The 20,843-nt window shown below is 32.5% G+C and overlaps 1 protein-coding gene across 3 annotated transcripts in view; it reads left to right on the top strand.

The window, feature by feature from the left end:
- The window catches only part of Tpst (tyrosylprotein sulfotransferase), a 294,282-nt gene that overhangs the window by 35,698 nt on the left and 237,741 nt on the right, over nucleotides 1-20,843 (top strand). The window contains exons 2-3 of one of the 3 annotated variants that reach the window (XM_088256915.1): nucleotides 17,401-17,486; nucleotides 19,602-19,687. The exons of 1 other annotated variant lie outside the window; for it this stretch is intronic. The gene's annotated coding sequence lies outside the window, so the exon portion shown is untranslated. The remainder of the gene's footprint in view (nucleotides 1-17,400; nucleotides 17,487-19,601; nucleotides 19,688-20,843) is intronic. One more of the 3 variants, XM_088256916.1, reaches the window with a different exon arrangement.

Raw genomic sequence — 20,843 nt, 5'->3', positions numbered from 1 at the left:
ATAAGCTTTACGTAACGATTTTATAAGTAAGTCACACATACTTGTATTGCAAATGAAGTTTAGTATGATAATCCTAAAGGCACTCAGGGAAGTCCGCGGCCACTTTGCATTTTTAAAACTCCCGGCGGGATTACATTTTTTGTACTTAGCAATTCTTAAGCTTTTTCATCTCAAATAACGCTTTTAAATTGTTGGTACGTAAATACTATTAATAAAACACGACTTACATAGGACGATTAAAATTAGTGATCGGAAAATGTTTTAAATAATACAGATACATTATATCATTTTTGATGGATTATCAAACTTATCCGTTAGGATAATGTTAAGATAAGTATGAAATATCTTTTCTTTACCTAGGTTTGAAAGGTGGTATATTAATAACTTAAAATATTTTTCTAAAGCCTACTAGGTATATTCTATATAAAAATGGGTTACGTTGCAGCTATAAAAAGACCAATTATACAGGGTGAAGTATAGTTGCTAGGTATCGTTAATTCCTAATCGAACGTTGGTGATGATGATGACCAACGTTGAGGGTAAATTTCATTTTCAAATAGACTTGAATAATGTACAATATGGTGATACTCGTGCAAATTGGTGGCAAAAAGCGAGTTTTATATTTCCAAAAATATTTGATTATTTGACATAAAAAATATCTGAACAGTAATGAAAACCGAGAAACAGTAACTAATACCATCTTAAACGGATAACAGAAAAATAAAAGTCACATCTCTACTTGCAACTCATTTTCCCTTTTTGATTAAGATTAATCACTTGAATTCAGACATTGCAAAATAAATTAATTATAACATTTGGACACTTAGGTAATACTTAACGGAATTTTTCAAAATAATTCGAAGAAAAGTTAAGTGCTGTAATGTTTTAAAATTTTAAAACGAGCGCGAAAATTTTGGTATTTCGGCCTATTAATGTAGCATTTCAATAGAGAAATATGTTCCTATAATACTCGTCAATGAATTGTAATGATTAAATTAATTAATACATAGACACTTATTGCGAAGAGAAAGACAATAATTTGGGGTGGAAAATAAATTACCCTTATTAATTAAAACCTTAATATTTAACTGTGGTTACAATCCGAAATTATTTTGTGTTTGGTCCTCAATGGGTTAACTTTCCGTGAAATAATTCTTAACGGTCCCTTTAATATTTATCCTCAATATATTTAATAAGCAAAATGGTCCGAAACCACCGATTTAAAATAAGTAATAATTGATAAATGTTTTTCTTATCACTGTATATAATTTAAACCAATTAAACTAATGAAGACAAACCCAAACGTAAATCTCACTAACGAAATATATTATAGAAACACTTTGTAAAATACACTAAACAATGTGTATTCACCATTATTATTATGGCCAGGACTTTACTTTTATTTGCTTAGAAATTGTATAAAGTACCCATAAAAATAAATTGCCTTCATACCACACTCGTACAACGTACTTGATGGTACAAATAAATTCCAACGCTAGATTTTGGAAATATAAAAATATATTGAGAAATAAAAGAATATACACATTTAAAGTGTTCTTAATCGATAAAATTGATAAAAATCATACTTTATTTGAAATTCCACCATTATTGTCGTTGAAAAATATTTTTGAAAATGTTGCCTGTTAAATGATATTGCAAAACGATGAAACTGATATAGGTCAATTAAAATAAACGAAGAGTACGTTAAACTGTTATTTTTTGTTATTTACAATGATTAAAATTATACTTTTTGTATAATTTGAGTGACTTGTTAACTAACATTATATAGTGCTAATTAATTTTATGTGCAGGTCTAGAATTGTTACGTAATATTTATTAACGCTTTAATTTGTTCTTTTATAGTTGTTAATGCTGGTTGTAGCCAGTTCAGAAATGGAAAAATGTGATAAAACCATAAATTTTAAGTGTTATGCTCACGTGCTGGTGGCTCTAACTCCTTTGTTCTTGTCCAGATAGGTATAATAATATGTATATCTCCACGTTTGCAGCAACCAACCATAACGAATCTCGGTAAAGTGAATATTATATTCAGTCAGCGAACATCTCCGGTAATAACTAAAATCTTTTTTTTTCGTTCGAGGTTCCTTTATGTTATGTAGATTTTTCGATCTTAACGAAGAGAGTAGACTGAAAAGTAATGCACACACAATTGTAGTTCACTAACTAAAACAAATAGCAAAATCGGGCTAAAAGTATAATTCTGATGTTGGAAAATCATGTATTTATTCCTCAACATAAGTATGTCAGTTACCGGCAAGGCACATTTCTCCTAACATGTTACAGGTTTTTTCATCCCGTCACTAAAAAATTCTTTCGACTTTTCTCGTATCCAGGATTTGACAGGTGCCTTCACATCATTGTCTGGGGTGTAATGATTACCCATTAGGGCTCTCTTGAATAAAGGAAAAAAATCGCAAGGCGCAAGATGGAGGGAACAAGGAGAGTGTAGAATTATTTAAACGTCATTTTGTTTGCAATATAAAAGCATGTTTGCATTGTTTTTAGCCAACCCTCGTGGATTAGAGAGTATATTTTTTTGGATAACATTGCATATTTTTAAACACTGTTGTGTGCACCAATGGGTTATCTGAAACAGTTTACTGCATTTCTTCAAGTCATATGTTAATGCTATCATACATATATCGAGTGTGTAGTCCAGTTTTTAAACGGATATTCGATCCGATTTGTCCAAATTAGTGTCTTTAGCCGAAATGGTTAGTTTTTATTACATCCCCTAGAAAGTAAATGATATAAATTATTTGCCTTCGTCAGTCAACATACGAGTATATATTGATTTCACATTTACGTTCCCTAGCACTTACGTCATTTTTACACATTTTGAAAGATCGAGAAATTAGCTTTAGAAATGTTTTTGATGCTACGGGAACGCTGAAACACTAATTCTAATTGCCTCGTCGTAAAAAACGGTACATTTATAACAGGTGTATACTCGTGTATACGAAAAAAGATTATCGCTAAGTTTTTGTACTCAATTAGCGAATTAAATAACTCTCTTATTGGTATCACTTAATTGCACGTTTACAATGTCTTTGATTGATTTATTTTCTTTTTGCGAACATGGTATATATTCTGCTATGGTCGACATACTGTTTATAAGTAATTTAATGTTTCATTTTTTTGAATATGCATAAGATAATTTCGTATATTAAGAGCATTATTAAATATATAAGCGGTATTATAATAACTTTGTCGGGTCAATTGTGGACAAAAGCGTAATTGCTTGTGTTAAGAAATCATAACGGACTGACAATTTATGAATTTAGTCGTTGAATCTTTAATGGAATTTATTTCACAAATTATATTTTTTCACCGTTGATAATCTCATTTATGGGTAGAGCTTATTTTATATGATTCCGTCTTAAACATGATGTATTGTATTTTCTTTTAACACGACTTAAACATTTTTTTTTTACTTTTAAAGTTTAACAGGTTGACCGCCGATCAACAGATTTATAGCCAACAATTCTTTCTACGTATGTAACTAGTTTAACGTATTTATAACCCGTCATTTTTCGAATGGATGTACCTTTAAAAATATCATTCGCAATAAAATATATAGTACATGATGGCTACATATTCTCTTACCTCTGTTGAACTGTTAAAAACTAAACATCTTGGTATAGCAAAATAATTATACACTACACAGTCCATCTCGCTGGTATAACGTGAAAACATAATGTTATTTTTAACAGTACGTTAAAAACACGTTTAAATGATGTTGTAACTATACTTATTTCATTCAGATTTTATTTAAATCGGGGGTATTCAAATCATTTTTATCGCTGGCCGTATAGCTGAATGTCCGTTCGGCATTGTGTCACAGACCAGAAACAAGGTTGCCAAATTAGTTGGGAAGAAAAAAATGACAAGTCCTATGGACGAGAAGCTTCCCGTGATCGATTCAATGATTGATTATCATGTGTAGCTTAAATTATTACTAATTACACGATGTTGAAGTGTCACAATGACACAATAAGCGATCGAAATGACGATGAAAACACTTGCAAGGAAAAAATATTTCTAGAAAGAGTCAAAGCATTAAATAATAACATATATTAAGTAAATTTATTTTGCTTAAAAAACATTTTTCAAACGTACTCTACTATTTTATGTGATTAAATCCCTAGTTTTCCCAATTATGCTTAATTCCCAATATTCGCATTAATTACGCTGATGCCAATTTCAGGGATGTTTGGCTATTTGCTCTATTTGTTTTATTTTTTTTTTAATATCAATATTTATTTTTAACGCAATTAATTCAATAAGTATTTATAAAAACAGCATTAGTCCGAGTTGGTGAATTTTATAATAGAAATTTCAAAACAGACAATTTATTTATTCGTTATTATTCTTTCTTCTATGGTAGTTCTGTGAGGTTCTGTGGGGTTCTTTTATTTGTTTTTTCTCCTTAAAAGTGTGCTGAGGTCTGCCCATTTTTTATAAATTCTATATGCGTAAATCCAAATGTTGATTTTTAGCCCTAAACTACAATAATTGTGTGATATTCAAGAACATTTTGAAATGCATTTTTTAACAGTATCATTACTACGCATTTTTACTTTATTTTCACGGTCTTTTGGCTATATGATAAGCATTTTTATGAGTGTCGTGTCATTCACACGCATTGCAGCGTCCGTTATACGTACCAATGATCTCTTATCAAGTCAAAAGAAAGTAGAATAAATTGTCATCCTTCATATTGTTCATCAACGAATGAAGTATTTCTATTGCATTTCATAACGAACAATAAACCGCGGCCATCTGAAGTAATAATCAGCGTTCATGGTTTACTCATTACCATGGAGCGGTTCTTAGTTGCCGATAAATTAAGTCGGTCAATGCCCGCCGATATAAATTCTTCAATTCTTCGTGTACTTATTTAAGTGGGTACTAATATGCCAACTATTTTTTCCCCGTTTTTATTACTCTTATCTTTTTTTAATATTGACTATTTTTGACGTTTTTATAAATTACACTGCACTACTCGTGTATTCGAATTCATAAATCCAGGTAAAAGTTTGATCGTGTTAATAAAAGTCCATTAAAAAAAGGGATTTATCCGATCCTCACTCTTTGTACCCTATCCTCATACTTAACAAAATTAAGAATTCCGCCATTAGAAGTTGAATTCATAACCGCTTCCATATCACGCATTTCGGTAGTGTAAAGGCAAAGGGATATATCTGTCTCAGACCAAATTTTACAGGAGAGCAAAAACAAACTTGTGAAATTAAATAACTCATTTGTTTTATGTATTTTTATATGTACATTGTACATATCTCTATAAAACTAAATAAGTATTGCAACCATAGCTATATTCCTTTGCCAGATTATGGAATACACTATTTTAGACATTTTGTGGAACAAACTTAGAAAATGAAAAATTTGACAGATATACCATTTTGCCATTACACTACCGATTTAAGCTATGGACTTTGGATCATTTACATTTTCATGGTGATATTTATGAGTTTGATAGTCTTATGTTACTAATAGTTTTAAATCGATTATATTCGTGTGTAACACCTGTGTTCCTCGCTAATTTACATTTAAATTTAAGCTGCCAATCTCGTATGACGGCTTAAATGCTTAAAACGTGGAGCAGTTTAATTATTAAGTGTTGTGTGTGGCAAACAAATTCGGCGTACAGAAACTCTCTGGGGATTTGTAAATTCCTATTATTTATGTGTGTTATGCAGATCAAACTTTATTATGACAAGTTTTTTTTTTTTTGAAGGAATCTAAAAACAGTACCACGACAAAAAGAAATATAACATACTGTCCACAATGCAATAAATGTGTAATTTGTATCAATTTTTTAAATTCTTCGCTAGGTGTGGGAAAAAGGTTCACCGTGACAAAAATGCCAAGTCATTTTAACGGTCGTGTTAAATGACTCTTTTATTGCATTAGAATATTATTATATCTGAATTTAATGCAAACTTCATTTTGCTTTGTTGATTCCTAATGACGGTAGATGTCTGAATGAATTGTGCGATGATGTTAAACCCTTTGATGTCGCGAGTTTCTTGCGAGCGACGCAACTGCTGTCATTGTGTGAGCGCACCATAAGGACCATTGTGGCGTGATGTCTAATTATTGTACCGTTATCTGAATACGGATTCGGCGGGATAAGTTCCCGGTATTGTTCGTGTCGCATTGTTCATTGTTGGTTGAGCCATTAATCAAAATTCAACCCGGGTACGGAATTATTCACGTGACGCAATTTGGCATGTAAACTTTTTACTACAAACTATCCTTAGCGAGCGTCGGGCATCGGTTATCAGTACTGGTCGCAACGGGAACTGTCCATTAAATGGGATTAATTAATGTAAGTAGATAATTTATTTTTGTAGAATTTCATGTTATTTGTCATAATGTACGACCCATATCGGAAACTGAACTTATTTTTCTAATGTCTTTCTAATAGCTGTAGTTTGGTCCTTAATACTGGAATATTTTAAACGGTCCCTCACCACGGAAATAAGATCCTCAGAACTTTAAATCCCGATCCTCTCTCTTATGCTTCGAGCCAGGAGTTGCTATTATTGTCTGTGACTCTTCTGTCTTCCCTTTCCCACATTATCAATTCCTGGAGAAATTGTATTGGTGTGTTCCAAGTCTTGTAAATTTTTCTTCGCATGATTAAGTAATGATTGGCGAGTGTTTATGACTCTTTAGTACCTTTTCATTAAATTTCAAAGTTACGTTCAATATATCGTAGTCATACAGGAGAAGTGACCAAGTGCTTTGTTTTACAAAAACGTGATCATTGACTATTTGATATCTTACTAGCTTAATATTGCCCTGAAAAAATCCCAAAAGATTTTAAACTTGGAAGTAAAATATATTGAATTGTTAAAAATGACTAACTGCATTGATGTTTATTTTTTTGCCAAGCAAAATTGACTAAAATGGCCCTCCTGAACATTTTTCGTTTTGGTAGTTGGTCACTTTCTCCTGTACGACTACGATATACGCAACGTCCTGCAAAATTTCTATGGCCTCAAGGTATTCTTTTTTGTCACCCTCCTTGAGAGACCAGGCTTTTATTATTCGTGTAAGCAAGCACCAGAGCTTTTAAATTACGGTTGCTCAATATTTTTCAACATAAATTGTGAGACTCTTACCCTCATCAGGTTTTCAGTGATGAAGTTGATTGGTCAGTGGACAGCTACACCGCTCAAATATTAATAATATTTGATAAAAATAATCACAAGTCATTCATCCCCATTCATCCCCATTGAACCCATTCATCGTTCCTCCCTTATTATGTACCTACGATAATAATATTCGAAGCTGTACGTCTCCATTTTATTGACGCAATCAAATATGCCAATCTCACACGCCTCTGATAATTATGATTGAATTCAATTTCCTTCCGACAGTTGACTCAGGAATTCGTTTTCCTGTTTACTATTATGGATCTAATATTTCATATAGTACGCCTATATCACTTAAATGTAAGTGGCATGTTTTATTGAGTATTATGATTGTTTTATTCCTAGTTTATGTATTATATCATTTTCATCCTGCAAATTAGACGGGTTTGGAGAAAGTTAGCTTTATTTAAGAGATTTGATTTTTTTAAAGTGAAACCTCAGTACCTATCCAATATATAAGACAGTGAAATCTCAGCGTCGTGGATGCGATTTTATGGATATACATATATTTATTTAAAAAATATTAAACAATTTAACAATCAATGGGAATTGAGAATTGTATGTTGTCTGAAATCTGAAAAAAATTCATATCGATAAGTTTTTCTGTCAGCATGTTTTGATCTGAAACGTACATCATACATAAAAAATTCGATTATGGTAAAATATGAAAATGTAAGCATTATTTTCAAATGATTTAGGCACGTTTCGGTGAGAATGCGAAACGATGAAACAAATTTAGGTATTTTCATATCTAAATTATGAAAACAAGTTTAGGTATTCAAATACGTAGATTTGTTTTCATCGTCTCGCATTCCGAGTTATCCGTTTTTCATTTTCAAACAGTGGCATCGTCTTGTCCTGTCTCGAGTTATTAGATGCCGTTTCTACATTATCCTTCGGTAGAAAAGAAAATAAAGCAGTAATTAAAACCCCAAGAATTTATAATATAAAAATGTAATAACGAGACCAAGAGAAGGTAACGCGGAATGACATTGAAGAAAATTCAATAAGCATACTTCTCATTCTTGCTCGCTTCACAGAGTTTGCGATATCCTTTTACCGCTTATAAAATAATTGCGAGTCACGCTAGAATCATCTCGTATTCACAAAACATGAAATTAAAACAAAGTATAGTCCGAGTCTGGCATACATTTCTATTGTTGATTCTTTTGTTTGGGATGAAAAAAACTTTTAAGAACAATGTTTGTGAATTTCGTGATTAAAATCCTCCCCGCGCCGCTGCGGGCAGTTTTCACCATTATCCGCTTACTTTACAATGGAGCAACGTTACCCTGGAGTTAGGAGATTTCGTTTTCACGAAACTTTTTTCAGGCGCATAAATGAAAAATAAATTTTCGTACCTCTTTATTTCCCCCCCGACGAAAGCTCGTCCACTTGAAATTTGCCTGCGGTTTACCTTTCCTGAAAAGTTATGTATTGTCTTCGCAATACGGGCATTATTGTTACCCGCGCTATCGTAAATTTTATTTAATTAATCCTGATATCTGTTGCCTTGAACAACAAAGGACGTTGATTGCGCGTGTCCTTCCTCCGAAATATTATATGACATTGTTCTCCTAATATTTCCATTTCTCTAAATTAAACTTCTAGGGCGAAATTTCAGCGCCCTCTGCGGAATATTCGTTTGTCCCGGATCGAGTAATTATTTTAGGTATAGCCCTCTGGCGAGCGTCATTCCTGTTTTCCTTTCAAGAATATTTTTGCTACAATCGTGAATATTTGAATCCTGATACCATCAACTAACAATTTCAGTTATTTGTATTAAATTTTCGCAGTGTCTGCGTTTAAATTGCTTTCTAAAATGTATCTTTAATTATAAAAATATAAATGTAACAATCATTAAATACTGTTTATTTTATAATACCATTTAGTTTACTTTCTCCATAGGAAATCACGAATACAAATGTCCAAACAATATTTGATTAATCACTTAGTAATATTTGACGTACTATCAATAAAGATCTGCATAAGCATAATTATCTCTCGAGAGCTTTGTGTAGTAAACAAATTTCTTCTTAGGTGTCTCACCTTCATATGAAACATCTTACATCCCAGGGCTTACGGCCTGGTTTTTGGCTGTTTTAAGTGATCACTTTATACATTTTTGTTACGTTCAACATTCTGCCTGTTAATGAACAATCCATATTGCATTTATTCTTGAAACCTTTATATATGCACCTGTTTGGAATTCTATCTTCTTTCATATAAAGAGGAAAGATAGAAGTTTCATATCAATTTGAGACACCTACAATATTGAAACCTCATCCATAGGGTAACTAATCCAGCGTCTGATATAATAAATTATATCAATATTGTCAAGTTTCTCTTTCATTAAGTATTCTTTCGGTTTGAAATAAATCAATTATTTTTTTTATTTATTTATACAATTTTTTAGCGGCAAAGGTATGTATTAAATTTCTCATTACATTTGGCAATCAAGCATTATTTTATTTTTTACAATTAAGATAACGAAACATCAAGTTACACTTCTTATTTTTCATTACGCATGAATATATTTGAATTTCAAGCTCTACCTTCGCACATTTGCATTTTACAAATGGGTTTAGATAATTCAAAACATGAAAGTCTACGTGGTCACTTATATTTTCGTGCTTCTGAGATGAATATGTTCACATAATTTATTTTTACGAACGCTAGACAATCAATTATTTCCTTTTCCATTTTCTTGTTTATAAAATCTTGTCAGCCATCCCGCGTTATGACGATGAATTTTCTCGCAAAATATAATCAGCAGATTGGACAAAAAGTTTTATTCCGGCTGCGATGAAATAACGTTTGTTCGCGAATATTTCTATCAGTAATTTTGTCAATTCCTCCTCTGGAAGTTCCTGTATTAAAAACTTCCCCCGTCACAGTAACAAAGGTGCTGCCACTCGACCGGAAGACGTAATTAATTACAATAATATCTCGGCTCTGCTGGAGAATTCTGCCAATTTTTTTCGGGCATTTTTCATAGCAGTCGATTTAATCGATTCCACGTTAATTATTTTCTTCCCGAAATAATCATAAGGGGAATAATCGTAATTCAATGGGACGGATTGGAATATGGGTTCGTGCCCTTTTTTTAAAGAAAATTTAAAATGTTATTTTTGGAAATTTTACAGAACAGCTACATAAATACTTTTATATTATTTTTTGACATCTCATCAAAGATGAAGAAGAATATGGAAGTCTGGGCATTTACGGGGCTGACGACCGTCATATGCTGGTTTAAGTGATCACTTTACACACGTGTAACATTCACCAATTCTACCCATTATTGACAACCACACTACTCAAATTCTTGGAAGTTCTATATATATGAACCAATTTAGAAACCTTGTTCTTGAATTACTAGAACTTCACTAGAGACATCTATTGGTGAGATGTAAAGAAGCTTTTTATCAAGCAGAAACTCTTATATTAGTACGTGAGATCCGAATCCTGGATTATAATCACACACATGAGAAACGCCAGAAAATACCATTTTCATTTTTATTATTAAGCTTATAATTTGACCAGATAATTTATTTACAACATTTTAAGTGTGTCCAAATACTTGTTCACAAAATCTGGATTATCTCCAATTACAGGAGTTGTTTTCATATTATTTTTTGACATCTCATCAAAGATGAAGAAGAATATGGAAGTCTGGGCATTTACGGGGCTGACGACCGTCATAGAATTGGTGAATGTTACACGTGTGTAAAGTGATCACTTAAACCAGCCTATGACGGTCGTCAGCCCCGTAAATGCCTAGACTTCCATATTCTTCTTCATCTTTGATGAGATGTCAAAAAAAAAATATGAAAATAACTCCTGTAATTGGAGATAATCCAGATTTTGTGAACAAGTATTTGGACACACTCAAAATGTTGTAAATACTTTTACATTAACGAGTAACAAAAAATGGTATTTGTATCATTACAGTTACAAAATTTCACATTAGTAGTAGTAGTAGTAATTTCACATTATTTCTCCCGTCCGTCTTCCAGGTATATTAATACCTGGAAGACGGACGGGAGGGAGGAAAAGGGGAAAAGGGAATGATCAAAGCTCAAGTCCAAGACAAATTATGTGGGACAAACCACGGTATGAATATCAACTTACTATGTAATCGATTACTTACATAGTAAGTTGATATTACTTACTATGTGCTGATAATGTCGAGTAGAACATCAAAATTCCCACATTCATCGTTGACCAATGTTGATGAACGATAAATTAAGGAACCTTGTTCAGAGTTTGTTCTACTCGTGGGAAGCGCTAAGGTTTCAGTTGTCCTGGTGATCCGACCGGGAACTCTAAAACTTATACGTTCCAGCAATTCCGGCGAATCAATGTGCGAGTTTAAAATTTTATAAAAGAAGATCACATCTGCTTTTTTGCGATTTTTTACGATCGTCCATAGAGTTCATTTTAAAGAAGATCGCAGAGTATACTGCCATGTACGTTTCATAATTTCCCTAAGTAAACATCTTTTGGTAATATGTATTATTAAAAAAAAACTTTTAAATTATGAAACGTAACTCTTACTTTGAAACCAATATAACGTGCTCATTGAGGAAAAAAAAGCGTTGAAAATTCAACTATTCTAGTTCAAATTTAAGTTTTCAGGGGAGCTGTTTTAACATTGTTTAGTTTTTGCCAAATGTTCATTTGTTCAGTTCAGAAGCGCATTCGAAACTACCGCACTACGATAGCCAAAGGAATGTTGAATCAGTAGACTGGTTAAATAATTTTTTTTTTTAAAAACTTCAAAAAGTATATGCTTGCCCTATTTTGAGCTTGGCATAACTGAAAATGGACCAATAATTTTAAAAATAACCTAATCTAACCCTTATCCGCACCCAATGGTGCATAGGGCACTGCATCGTATAGACATAGTGTTATCTTGATCGTTTACATGAAGGAAAGGTGATGAGCCCTCGCTTCGGGTACCAGTCCAGGGCAATATTGAATAAATATTTGAGTGTAAAATCACTAATATTTATTGTCACCCCACCCCTGGGAATCGAACCCGGGACCTCCAGTATGGTAGTCGAGTGTGCTAACCCACAGAGGTGGACAAATAGATGGATGGTTTAATACCTTTTATCATAATATATATTTATATTATTTATGGTAATAGGTATTAAACCTCGATTACAATACTAAAGCATGTTACATACCGAGGCATGTGGAAGTAATAAAGCAAGTAATTATAATGTAATTGTAACTGGTTTCGCTTCCACAATATGAATTGCTGGTGTTATTTCCCATGTGCTTTCAGGATATATGATTTCTTGACTTTATAATATAACGGCTGCTCGTGGCATATTGTTACATTCGGTAAGATGTATCCCGTTCTTGGTGATTAATGACGTTACTTGCATTTCTATTACGCACTAACCGTACAATCATAATTTGAACCTGTTGCCAAATTAAAGGGCGCTGTTTTGTGAACGCATGTCGGAAAATTACGGCATTAAATGTCGTAAAGATGATTAAGTACCTACTTGGGAGGATGATATGTGATATATTCACATCTTTTTGTTTTCCCTTAGATTTTATAAACACACTGTTAAAAGAGTATTAAATGAATTTCGTATATGGAAAATGAATAAATATTTTTAATAAACAAGCAAATCAATATTTCTATTATTACGTTAGTATTATACGGAAATGATTACAAGGTATTTTTAATATTTATCGTATTTACTTTGTGGGAAGTGATTTTTTTTACTTCACAACTTTTTTACATTTTTTTTGTTAAGTTGTAAGTGTGTGAATAGCGCTATTACTATAGCGTTATTCAGGTATGTGTAGTATTGTTTGCATGCTAGTATACCATCCTGACGAAGAGACGGGTACGTCTTGAAACCAGTAGACGTAAATCTCGATAAGTGGCTGTTTACTAATATTACTTAGATTTTTGTTTTAAAAAAGGTATATAGTATAAGTGATTTTTACTGTCATATTTATTTAATATCACCTGGTCTTTTAAAAAAAGCCCAGGAGAGATCACTTTGCTTTAATGCAATTTATGTACTTTTAAGATAGCGCTGCGTATGCCCTATGTTCTTGTTTTTCTTCGCCTCCGTAGTGTAATGGTCAGCACACTCGGCTACCGTTCTGGAGGCCCCGGGTTCGATTCCCAGGGGGGGTAAAATAAATATAAGCGATTTTTCACAGTACTATTTATTCAATATTACCCTGGACTGGTACCTGAAGCGGAGGGCTGATCACCTTTCCTTCATGTGTAAACGATCAAGATAACACTGCGTTTGTACTACGCAGTACCCTATACACCATTGGGGTGCGGATAAGGGTTTTTTTATTATGTATATGCCATATGTATCATTAGATGCGGATTACAAGAGGAAAGATATGAGGAAAATATATAAAATAAGAATGTCACGTGTCAGGAGGACACTACAACTGAGTGACGTCACATTTCTCCAATTGGCCGTTGAGCACCTTGTGACACTTATGACTGGCAGGCGCGCGCCGCTGAAAGAAATAAGGAACCCGTTTTTGATATCAAAGCAATATTTTATTCTAATTTGATGCAATGTTACATCATCTTCAATTTTGCGATTTTATGCATATAATGAAAATGATATACGAAATAATTGATTTTTTATATTTGATTTTTTTTTTAATAAAACTTTCATAAAACTCATATTTGTATGAGGGCTGTGTTACATCCGTTACCTCACCTTATTAGACGCTCATTTTGTGTGTTCGATATATTGTACTAATTATCCGATATGCCAATAACATGCTTTTAATCATTCATAATTTTGCCAGATTCGTTATTTTCTACCCTCGCTCATACATACATATGGTATTCTTACATTATATATTATATGCTTCGTTGGGGGATTTGGTGCTGTTAATCATTAAATTATTTCCTTCCCGATTAACACGATTAATTAATTATATTAATTAAGATTTTATTTCTACGAGAAAGTAAAGTGATTTAATACTTCTTTTTTTTCAATTTTAGATGAACTTTTTTGTAACCGCAATAAATATTCAGATTATTTTTCCACGTTCCAAATGTGGATTTTACGAAAAAAATTACAATGAGCCGTTATTACTTTGTGCCTTTATCCATAATTTATCACCATCTCGTATTATATAACCTTTTTTTCAATGCTTTAGAATTTACTTTCCAAGCCCTCCCCGCGTTGTGGACCAAGTTTTGAAATGAAGATTCTGGCACATAATATCCTTGGACGAAGGCACTTGGAAGCTTTGTCTAAAATCTTCGAAGTTTTACGAGGCACTTATTGCTGAGAAAATTTTAATGATAATTTATTAACTTCATTATAATACACAACGTTTTATATTTTGAAGGTATGAAGCCTTCATTTATATAATGATGTATTTACCTTTGTCATTTAATATGATATATCTATGAACAATATTTTACAATACCGATGTCCCTAATGCCCGATTGTCTGAAAAAAAGTTAACATGCATTTTGCGTACAGAAAAAAGGGTATTATTATAAATGGCCATAGAAAAAACTCACACGTAAGAATATGTACTCAAAAAGGCGCACATGGACTATTTCGAACACTGCAAGTGTGCATTAAGAAAAACCACACACACAATAATTGCGTAAAGGAGAATAACCCTCAAAAACATTTTTTTATCATATGACCATATACCTAATAATATAAATCACAGTATTAGGTACACCTATACATTATCAAAATGCCTTCACCTTTACATCATCATATCGTAGTTGTATAGGAGAAAGTGACCAACTAACAAAACGTAAAATGTTCAGGAGGGCCATTTAAGTCACTTTTGCTTGGCAAGAAAATAAACATCAATGCAGTTAGTCATTTTTAACAAGTCAATATATTATACTTTCAAGTTTAAAATCCTTTCGGATTTTTTCAGGCCATTATTAAGCTAGTAAGATACCAAATAGTCAATGATCACGTTTTCGTAAAAAAAATGCAGTTGGTCACTTTCTCCTGTATGACTACGATATATCCAAAATGCCTTATCCCACTTGAAACAATTTTATATACATTTAAACAAAAATATAACGTCAGTTGTTTGAAAATGCCATAACAAGGCAAAACAATTGTCACATATTTAATTTTGTGTTTTTAATAATAAAATACTATTTGAAAGTATTTGATTTTTAATATTTAATATATAAATAATATAACGTTTTTTCCTGTACGCAATTTACCAGTAGATTTTGACGTGCGCCTCTTGTAGTGTTTCCTCTAAACACGCATATTTCCGGTGGTTGTTTATGATATAACGCTTTTGATTTACACACATTACGATCATGAAATCTACGTTTATTCGCAATAGAGTTTTTTTCAATTCCGTAAAATCAAATAAAGTTGATGCTACATTCATTATTGATTTTATTTTTGGTTAAAATACCACAATGAGGGAAGAGTAGAGGAGGCAAGGGAAACATTATACTGAGCTCCATAAACATTTTTATAGTTTTAAAACGTTTTTCATGTTTTATCTATAGAGATTTATTTTACTTTTCATTAATATATTGAAGGCGCAAAAAGAATATTAAAAATAAGTGTTTAAATGATGAATTCTAAATAAAAAGTCATCAGTTGTGATAAATATTGAATGAAGTTTTTATTAACTTTTTTTTTAAATGTCTCAACAATTTATTAATAGTTTTCAATTCTTTTCAATACGTTTTTCAACGTTCAAATATTTCAAACATAATCTAATAAACTGAAGAGACGATCAATTACTGCCCTAAGATTAACAGGGTGGCCGTACTTGCTATTACTAGTCTGACGTTTAATTCAACTTTTACTCGATTCAAAGTTGAAATATAGAAGGATGTAAAGGATTATACGCCAGTTACAGTTAAACTTATATTTAACTAACTGGATAGTGTCACATGAATCTCGGTATTCTGGCTCGCTGCCAGATACTTCTTGTATATTATCTCCCAAGAGCAAATATTCCATTTGGATACATAATTTTTCCGAGTCAGGGCACAGCATTTACCCACATTTGGATAGAGGAGCCTTTTAGCATAAGCTTTTTCTTTAAATTCCATTTATTTTATTTAACTTATTTTCTACGAAACTTAATGCGCTTTCTTTCATCTTGAACTTTTGATTCGAGTTTCTTCCCTTATTTTAAAATGATCTAAAGTTATAACACATATATTACGATCCTAACACTATAACATATTTCCAAACACCAAACCACCATACGATTTTAAAAATATATATATAAGTTGAAATTGGGTTATGATCCACAGGTAGTATCTACCATATCTATAGGTAAACGGTTCAATTATCCCATCATCATCCTCGTATTAATTTTTTTCTAGGGAATACTTGACTTTAAAAATTGCCACCTGAAAATATATGAGTACATTATATGAACTCAAATAATTGTATTGGAACAAAATATTATTTATGTTAATGTAAAATCAGTCACTGAGATTTGAGTCTACCGTTTTTGAGATTCACTCGTCTCTTCGTCAGGACAGTCACTCCTCAACATGCAAACGACACCTTACACCACTACCATTGCACTATTTACATATTCACAACTACATAGAATATTAATCACACGCATTCAGGGTGTTTTCCAAAAAGATGGCGAGGATCTGTGGGTTGGAGAGAGTAGGACGGGATAAAGTATAAGGTGACAAGTCTCGCGTTGTAGCCAATGAAGTCGAATCTAATAAAGGACAGTCCGGACTGTTGATTGAGCTGTATTATCTATTATAAAAGGAATATTATTCTTAGATCCTTTCGAATAGAGAAGATTTTCAAATATATATTTGAACCCCATTTTTGTTAAATTTTCAGAACGTCGAATTGCTTAAGTACATGTAACAGGTATTTAAAAAATAATTGCAATTTCTTTTTATTTATTTATTTTTTCTAAATGAAAAAATGTCTTAAGAATTTTGAATACTATTTTTCCCAACGATCTTGATTGTTGACAAATATACATTGTGATCCTTTTCCAATTTAAAGTAAAATACATATTAAAAACAATGTTTGTTGCTTTGAGCATTAATCTTCGCCTTTAATGAAAATGTCGTACAAATTCCCAGCCCTACTATTTGCTAACTTTGGAATTGAATAATTGTCAAAATCCTTCTGTTGTAATTAAATTTGTGTTTACTTGTTTGTTTTATCAATTGCCCGATTGTCAGTTCTAGTTGCTGTGTTGGTGACATCTTATACTACGTCTATGTTTATCTCCTTCTCGCACCCTAATACGCGAGAGTTTTTTCGCATTGTAAGTATTTGTACGTTTAAAAAAATATATTTATGCATATTTTCACATGAATTATTTTATAATTTGTTGTACCCGGCCACGCGTTGCTGTGGTTCGGTCTAGTTAAATAGAAAAGAAATAAAAATAAATGTTTCATTTCACAAAGCTTCTTACGCAATAAAATTACGCCTCCTTCAGCTATCATTCAAACCCTTATCCACACCCAATGGTGCATAGGGCACTGCATCATATAAACGCAGTGTTATCTTGATCGTTAACACATGAAGGAAAGGTGATCAGCCCTCCGCTTCAGGTTACCAGTCCAGGGTAATAATGAATAAATATTTCAGTGAAAAAACCACATATACTTATTTTACCTTCCTTGGGAATCGAACCCGGGACCTCCAGAACTGTAGCCGAGCGTGCTGACCATTACACTATGGAGGCGGACAAAGAAAACCAAAAACATTGCATATATACATCTTTCAAAAAAGAATGCGACATTAATGGTGCACTAATAAATTCCAGAATGGTGAACGTTACGCAAGTATAATGTAACTCCTTAAGCTACTAGCCTAATGCCAGTTCGTAAGTCGTGGGTGCTCAGACTTCCATCTCCTTTCGTATAAAAACGATATATCTTCATTTCAAGTTTAGACACCTATAATATTCTCAAATTTTAATACTTACCTCGGTATTAAAATAACATCCTTATCACGCTGTGGTTTACGCGGCGGTATACATTAGTTTATTTTATCATGCATACATCAAATACTTAAAACTTGTTTGTTTCGGGGGATTTCTTGTTAACTTTAATCATATCTCACTTTGTGACTCGCAGTTAATATCTCTCGTTTCTCGCGAGGAGAACAGCAGTGAAAGTAGACACTTAATCCCGAACATTTCATAAACTGAAAGTTTCCATTCCACGAATGATAATTTCTCCTGTTATCTCCATTTTCCCGGGAGCATTAAAGCCTATTTTATAAAGTCTCAGGCTTCAAAGTCTTGACCTTCCCAAGTAACTTCGAATGAGAAATTTCACTGTGAAAAAGTCAACAAATAATTATGCCGATAGCGACTTCGTGAAACTCCGCTAAAACGGTGAAAAACGTAAGACTTGTCATGTACGTTTGACGCTTAATTTTAGATGATCATCTTTGTTAAAGCAAAAGTAACTAAAGATAATAAAGGCAGTTTATATTTGATTGTGATTGATGTTGGATTCGAAAAAAGAAATCTTTCAAAAAATGAGAGCGAATTGATTGTATTTAATTTGAACAGTCATGTAATCACAGCGATACAAGTAAAGTTTGTATACATAAGTTATAAAACTAACTAACTAACCATCACGCCGCTTCTCCGCAGGGGTAGGCAGAGAGAATAGAACGCCACACCACTCTGTCTTTGCAAACATTCATTGCCTCTTCCACGTTCATGCATCTCCTCATACATACCCGCCGATTGTTACGACTCCCAACCTGACCACTTTCAAGTATTTGGCATACCTGATACCATACATAAGCTTTAACATGGTGGTTAAAGGAAGACAAAGATGAAAATAAATCTCATCTAATTTTCTTCCCTAGAAAACAATTTGGGATTGAAAGGGACATTCCAGATCTCATAAATTGAGCATTCCAATAAAATTTAAATTTAATTTCTTAAATCAAAAACGACTGTTCGGTTCAATTTGTTGTTATTCCGAGAACTTATTCAAAAAGCTCGTTTAAATTTTACAAATTTTGTGTATTAATTACGGGTTCGTTAAAGTCCGAGTAAATCAGAAACGACCTTAAATTACCAAGAACGTAACGGGTAATCAATCTTGCTTTAGTACGGAATCCCTGATTTTCCTTTTTTCAGTTTTGTTTTTTTTCCGTAGGTGCTTCTCGCTTTTACCCGTAGATGTAAAATCAATGATGCTTTTCCAGCCTCAAAAATATTAATGTAGGTATTAATAAAGTTTTTCTCCACAAAAAATCATTTTGCTGTTAACGCGAGTAGGCAGGTTTTTCGCGTAATCGAATCCTTTTGAAGCATTTAGGATATCGTGGATGTCTTTATTATTTTCCAAGACTCTTCCGTGCTAAAGTCTCTTTCTTTTGTCATTAATCTTTCTTTTCTTTTTCGCAGGTAAGTGAACAGGCGATGAAAAACGAACAGTAGATTGCCTCTTCTGAGAATAAACTGTTCTTGTGATGGGTGTTCTCTAGCCACACGTAAGTACCTACTGCGAAGCAATCAAGTAAATATTCCAAGAGCAAAAATATATATTTTTTTAAAATACGTATGCTTTTGTTGTAAAAATACATTATTAATTAAACTGTTTGTGTAAGTTTATAATTACATCGAAACGTCAAACTGACAGTTCGACGTCAGTCAAATGTCACTTTTCAATTTAGGAATTTCCTTGGCTAGAAACTGTTTCGGTATGGTACCTATTTTTAGTGGTATTTTTAAATTATTCTTATAAAAATTACAACGTTGTGGTGTAGGTTTGATATTCTTTTTCATTTACTGTTTTTATCCACATTCGCTGGCATACGAGGCACTCTAATTGATGCGGTGTTAACTTGATCATTATTCAAGTAAAGGCAAGGTGATAAGTTTTAGAGTATACGTCGTATTAAATCTAACGTTCGATAAAGACATCAGTTAACTCAACATAGATGAAGAAGAATACGGAAGTTGGAGTATTTACAGATGACCCGTAAGTCTGGTTAATTGATCACTATACACACGTGTATCACTATTCTACACATGATTGACAACCACACTACTGAAATTTTTGGAACTCATACATATATCATAAATCTTATGACGCTTTATGTTTGAGTTTAAGGGAGCCATCCATGGTTAGTTTGAGAATACTTTTATTTCGCAGAAACCTTTTTATTTTAGATTTATGCAACATCATAACCGGGTTATTTTATGTACCAAGAAATTCGATTTTAATGAAAACATGATTTAAATGTAGCTTGTAATTTGACCAGATTATTTTTATTCACAACATTTTTAATGTGTCCAAATCATTTTTTTGCACTTACGAGTTATTTTTATCTAATGTTTAGATGTCAAAATGTTAAAAAAAACTCCCAAGTAAAGTAACCCAGAATTTGAATACACTCAAAAATGTTGTGAACATCTGTTAAATTTATTTTGAATCCCCTTGGAACCGAACCCGGGACTCCGCGCACTTCAACCCAAACGTTCTAGACTCTATGCGACGTGGGCACTAAGGTTTTTGTGGATAAAGTGGTGCTAAAATATACTAACCGATTATTCATTAATTCTTAGTGCGAAGTATCTCCATGTTTTATTACAAAACATATTTATTCTGTTAATCTCTGAATCAACAGAGACCGATAACACCAC

Source organism: Brachycentrus maculatus, unplaced genomic scaffold (genome assembly GCF_059751285.1).
Source record: "Brachycentrus maculatus isolate JH-2025_06_01 unplaced genomic scaffold, ASM5975128v1 h1tg000069l, whole genome shotgun sequence".
In the NCBI taxonomy this organism is placed as follows: domain Eukaryota; kingdom Metazoa; phylum Arthropoda; class Insecta; order Trichoptera; family Brachycentridae; genus Brachycentrus; species Brachycentrus maculatus.
The sequence above is the reverse complement of the archived record's forward strand: the minus strand, read 5'-3'. Positions and strand labels throughout refer to the sequence as shown.